This window comes from Microtus ochrogaster, chromosome 17 (genome assembly GCF_000317375.1).
Source record: "Microtus ochrogaster isolate Prairie Vole_2 chromosome 17, MicOch1.0, whole genome shotgun sequence".
Lineage (NCBI taxonomy): Eukaryota > Metazoa > Chordata > Mammalia > Rodentia > Cricetidae > Microtus > Microtus ochrogaster.
In genome coordinates this window covers 23,321,515-23,328,252 of record NC_022019.1, presented here as the reverse complement: position 1 = coordinate 23,328,252, position 6,738 = coordinate 23,321,515, and positions in this window count along the sequence as shown.

The window sequence follows — 6,738 nt, the reverse complement described above, 5'->3', positions numbered from 1 at the left end:
ATTTTTTTTAAATTTTATGTTTGTAGCTACAGCAAAACAATGCTCATAGCATTAATCAAGAAGATCTGTCCAGTGAAAGGTTATGAATAATGAGATTCATGAGTATACAATATGCTGAGAATAAGTGATAGATGGATGCTTATCTCTAAAGAAGACATTTAAACCCACTGCTATAATGTTTTAGAACCATTGGAAAAAGCAATGAAGAAATAATATGAATTATGAAGACCCAGAGTAGTACTACAATAAATTATGATCTGGTCTAAACACAACGATTACAGTCAAGGGGATATCTGTATCAATTATATTTTAGAATAGGTGTGCAGACACTCAGTTAAGGAAAGAAGGATAAGTGGATCAGTGGATCTTCCCCTTTATTGCTGTGTTATCCTACTCATAGATTCATGGAGAGCAGTAATAATTTTCTTTACTATAATTAAGCTATTGACTCCACCAGATTTCAATGGCAGTTCCAATACAACAGTTACATGGATGGCCATAGAGCAAATGAGTCACAAAGAGAAATCAAAAGTCATGATTATGGAAAAGAGATTAGTAGTAATGAAGAGTGGGTAGTAGGTTTAGAAATAATAAGGAGAGTGTTAAGTAGACAGATGACCTGTATATATCATACAACATTATTAAATTGTCAAATAGCAAAATTTGTCATATATAAATATATTAATATATATTACAAGAATATCTGTGCTGATGACCTATATCATATCTACAAATTCCAAGTTCTTCAAAGCAGGATTTCACACATGGTTTGTATTTGGGTCTTATAAAATGGGAATTGAAAACCATACAGAGAGCACAATGAGGAAGCACTTGACTCAAAACCTAAGGACTTGAGTTTGATCCCTATCATCCAAGGTAAAGGGAAAGAACAGACTCACCGACACTCACATTAATGTATACATAGGTAACTAATTAAATAAAGGAATCAGGTAAAAGTATTTTTGAAAGATTTAAAGAAAAATAACTATCATAGTATAAATATATAAAGAAAAGTATGCATAGTATAGTGTTTATTCATACAATTTAATATTCTAATATGTTTTCCAGCATTGAAGAATAAGGATAATCATGCAATACTTTCAACAAGGGTAAGATAAAAATATCTTTTGCTAAAAGATACTTTCAAAAGCAGACATGTAAAGGTTGTTTTTAAAAAATGTACAAATGTACCATTATTAACCTATTTGTTAGAAAATAAAGCTTGATATGTTGTCTCCTTAATCAGCATTGACAGCAAAAATATGTTTAATTATCTGTATATTACTTAGCGCTTAAGGGATTAATTAATGGTTGGCATTTTTATTATTTCAAAGGATGAAAATCATTGTTTATGAATTATAATTATTAATGTGAACAGTTGCAAGGGATGAAAGCACCATTTATGCATATATATTGCACACACATCAACTTTTAGCTTACATTTTATTATGAAAACAGAAAAATATCATCTTGCTTTACCATGGGTATAAAATCTGTTAAGAATCTATTCAGAACAGCATTGCTCATAAACCCCCAACATATGCACTAGTTTTCAAATGCTGGCTTTATAAGTCTTTGGTGGATTGATCAAGCTAAAATCATTTTCAGTATCCAACTTCAGTAATATTTAATGTTTGAGTAAAAGGTATTTTAATGATATGAAAACAATATGGAATTTTTCAAGGAATTTTATATTTACATGTCTTCCCATAGGAAATTAAAATACAAAATTAACTATCAGTCATCTGTGTATCACATATTCCTTAGAAGCACTAGTAGAACTCCAGTCATTATTTATGGCAACACTGGAAAGTAAGTTATGTTCATCCTGCTACCTTGCCATTAAATTTAAATATTGAGACTTTGAATTTGGATATACAGTGTTAGTTTTAAACTACAACTTTCTTCTCTATTGTTTTAACTTAAAAGTGATCACTTAATGGAAATAGAATGTATGTAATAATTTGCTTCCTTTTAATTACAATTCTTTATACTTATATAACCACAAAGGTGTTGATTGCAATGACAATCTGCAATTGAAATAAAATGGATGACAAAAACACATTCACAGTTGCTGGGATTACGAAGTGTACCGACTATTCAGATAATGAAAGGATGGTATTTATACAAAATTATGCTCCACTTCAAGTAAAAATGAAATCATACAATCTTGAAATAAATGGATAGAACTAGAAAAAAAAAATCTTAAGTGGGTTAACTCCCATACCCAGAAAGTCAAATGTTGTATGTTCTTTCTGATCTGAGGTTCTGAGTTCCAAATATTCAGATATAAGTACAAAATTTGGTGTAAATGTGAAAACCATGAAAGTCAAAAGAAACAATTAGGGTAAGGGACAATGCCGAAAGGGTAAACTGAGGTATTAAGTGATCTAAAGGAGGAAATGGTGAAAATGGGAGAGTTTAGTGTAGGAGTGGTAAGAAGGAAAATAGAGCAGGATGAGGGTTAAATAAGAATAAGAGTGTCTGAAAAAGTCACGAGGAGGCCTACAATTCATTATCCTCCTAAAGTTAATAATATGAGTAAGTTGGTATGTAAACATATTTTTATGGTTTAAATGAAAAAATTCCCATTAAGCTACATTGCCGGTTTATCTAGGTTTTTTTTTTTTTTAAGTCAAATTTGAAGCAAGTTTTAATGAAATATTGGTCAGGTTGATGGACTCTCTGTTTAGGTTTCTCTCTGGTTTCACAGAAAATGGCTCTTAGTCATAGTTTGCAGGTATTTAAGTATTTTTTATAGGTCCTGTCAGGGGCAAGTGTGTATCTTTTTCCTGCCTGTGAAACTCCCACCAACACGAGATTGTAAATCACACGCTTTCACTCCCCTAAACAAGTTTGTTTATCTAGGTTTTTGCTGATGGTTTTTATCAACTGTAAGTGTTCCCTGGCAAAGTTTTTAGGATTTTTTATGTATGCTATAATAGCATCTGAGAATGATGAAACTTTGATTCTTCCTTTCCAACTGTATCCCCTTAATCTCTTTTGAAATTTGATATGTCATCACCGTCAGAATGACTGAGATTAACAAAACACCTTTCCTCAAATGCTGAGAACTTCGTGGAGAAAGAGGACTCCTCATTTAATATGGGTGGGAAGGCAAATTTTTGTAGCCAAGCTATAAAATATTATGGAGAATCCAACGGAGCTAAACTAAATCTATAAAATCTTCAGCACCATGCTGGTATAAACCCATAGAATACAACATACTTCTCCAGGGCACATTCACATCCTCATAATGTTTTAAAACATTTTTATTTTCATTTCAAACTAATGTTTGAACTAATTATTTCAGCTGTTGCAAATGAGCAACAGGTTTTATTATCTATATACACTTGAATATTCCAATAAATATCATTGGAGGCTAAGAAAGAATAATCGTTGAGAGTTTACTTAATAGTAAGCTATGTGCTTATTTTTCCTGTCCTTTTATAAGAATACAGGTTATTTATTAATTTCAACTTCATTTTATTCTAGAAAAACCATTCCTTTTCTTCCATATTTCTAGTGGAAACACTGCAAATAATTCAATAAAATCACTAGCATGGGTAGCATGTAGTGCCTGTTATTGCTACTTTGTAATATATAGTTATTCCTCCTCAGAGTATAGTTTTATAAGTATATTAGTCATGAAGAATTAGAGTCAAGTCATAACAGGGAACTATATTGTGGCCTTTGGAAATCAAGATCATATTTTGATTAACAGAGGCAATAATTGCAGCCTCTAGGAGAGGAGACTTTATTAAACTCTTTGTGTCTAGCCCTGGTTCTTACAGAAGGATACGTTTCAAGCTCCTACTGCCTGGGGAGTTTTAGCACTTCTGATACAGTGTGATTTTAGTTCAGCTTCCTTTTCAAGCTGAAGTGTGTGTTTCTTTAAGAGCAGGAACTTGTCTTATTCATTCATTTATCATTCATTCTAAGCATTTGTTCATTGTTTTATTTAGGAATTCATTAGTCTTGCAATTAACATGAGTTTAAGTGTGCTCATGATAAGAGCATACAAAATATTTGATAAATTAAAAAAGACAAGTAACTAAAAGTTTGATAAAATTATTACAAGCTGTAAAATTAAACCTATATTAATTTTGAAAATCTGTAACTGTTTACTCAACTCTCTGATCATTAACTCTGCAAACCTAGTAAAAACTCAAAGAACATTTGTTTAACAAATTATATTTTCTCAAATACCCTACAAAAAGTTATTTACTATTTAGTGTTTTTCTTTTATTGAAAAGAAATGTTTTCTTTCAATATATTCTGATTAAAATTACCCCTATACAAACTCCTCTGAGATTACCACACGTCCCCTCAATACCAAGTACAATTTCTTATCTCTCCTTATAAAATAAACAGAGTAATAAAATAATAATGTAAAATAAGATTAAACAAAAATGAAACAAAACAAAAAACCAGAATAGTTCATAATGAAAAACAAACAAATAAAGAGGAACCAAAGAAATAACAAAGGAAACTGATATAGATGCATAACAAATTCATGCACTTAAGAATATCATACTCATAAAGGACCTGTAATATTAAATAAAAATAAAGTCTGACAAAATATTATGAGATGAAGAACCTCCAAACATGATATTTAGTTCACTTTTTGTTGGCCATTTACAGCTTATAACTGGACCTGCTCTTAAGAATGTTTTGTATTCCCACTGATGCTTCATTGGAGAAATTTAATTTTTCAATTGTGAATTGTTTTCATTTGAGGATGGCTTCTGGTTTAACCAGGTAGGATTTCATTGAGTTGATGGTAAAAGAGGTCCCAAGAGAATCCCCTCAAACACAGATTTGCCAGTGGTATTGATTGATTTCCAAAAATGGATAATAAGGAAATTTTGCTGGAGACAGCACCTACACAATCCATTGGACATTGACGGTTGGAGCTAGTACTTCCATGGAGCCTTCACCCCTACCCTACTCAAAAATGGGAATCGTACTGAAAAGTACTTTGACCACCACCAAAGAAGGTTATTAAACATCAACTAACATACAAACTCTTCAAGTTTTTCTACAGTGATGGCATCCTTGTGCTAGGGTAATATTAGCACCATGCTTGTGGGGCTAATCAACCAATATCTGATTGAATTTGAAGCCTATCCCATGAGAAGTAGTCTATTCCCAAAACTGTCCAGGAGAAAAATAGCTTGAACAAAGAGGCCGGGAACTATGGAGAAACAATGTATTCTTGCTCTGCTCAGTGAAAGTAGCAACAAAATGTCTCCTAAAAATATTCTTCTGTGCACATTCATCAGCACCTTGCTCAGATATTATCAGAGAAGCATCTTTTGCAGCAGTTGGAAGCAAGTGCAGAGAACTAGAGCCAGACAATACACAGAGAATTAGAGATACTGGAACTCTCAATTTTAATGGAATGTATTCAATGAATCCTGTTGTTCAGGGTTCAGGGAATCATGCCAAAGACGAGGCAGGAAGAGTGTAAGAGCCAGATAGGATGGAGGGCAGCAGGAGAACGAGGTCCTCTAAATTAAAAAGAGCAAAACCAACTCATGAAGTCAGAGACTCAAACTTCATGAACAGGCACTGCATGTGTCAGAGTAGATGGAATCCCATCACTGACAGGGTACACAGAAACAAGGAGTCATAACTTAAAACGTATCTTTTAAACATTAATACTAGCAAACTGAATCTAAGAACACATCAAAATGATCATCTGCCATAATCAAATAGGTTTAATCCCAGAGATGCAGGGATAATTAAACATATGAAAAATAGTCAACAAGTCAGAATGGCTGAGCGGTCTAAGGTGCTGCATTCAGTTCACATTCTCCCTGGAGGCATAGGTTCGAATCCCACTCCTGACAAGCGTTCATTTACCCACTACTTGGGAGGCAGAGGCAGGCGGATCTCTGTGAGTTCAAGACCAGCCTGGTCTACAAGAGCTAGTTCCAGGACAGGCTCCAAAACCACAGAGAAACCCTCTCGGAAAACCAAAAAAAAAAAAAAAAAAAAAAAAAATAGTCAATATAATCTAACATACATGCAAACTGAAAGAAAGAAATGACATCATCATCTCACCAGATGCTGAAAAGCCTTTGATAAAAGCCACCAATCATTTTTTGCAAAAGTCTTGTAGAGATTAGGGATATAAGAGAAATACCTAAACATAGTGAAGGCAATTTATGAAAATAAATATTTAACATTCAAGTTAAATGAAGAAAAAAATCAAAACAATCTCACTTAAATCAGGAAAAAGACAAGTTTATACACTCTCTCCATATATATTTGATATAGGGATTAAAGTTCTAAGAGGACTTACATGTATAAAATGGAATCTCAGTTGTTTTAATTTGCATTTCTCTGATAGCTAAGAATGTTGAGCATTTCCTTAAGTGTCTTTCAGCCTTTTCATATTCCTCTGTTGAGAGTTCTTTGTACCCCATTTTTATTGGATTATTGGTTCTTTTGATTACTAATTTCTTGAGTTCGTTGTATATTTTGGAGATCAGCCCTCTGTCCGATGTGGGGTTTGTGAAGATCTTTGCCCATTCTATAGGCTGCCATTTTGTCTTGTTGACCATGTCCTTTGCTTTACAGAAGCTTTTCAATTTTAGGAAGTCCCATTTATTAACTTTTTTTCTCAGTGTCTGTGCTACTGGGGTTATATTTAAGAAGTAGTCTCCTGTGCCAATGAATTCAAATGTACATGCCACTTTCTTTTCTATGAGATTCAGTGTGGTTGGCTTT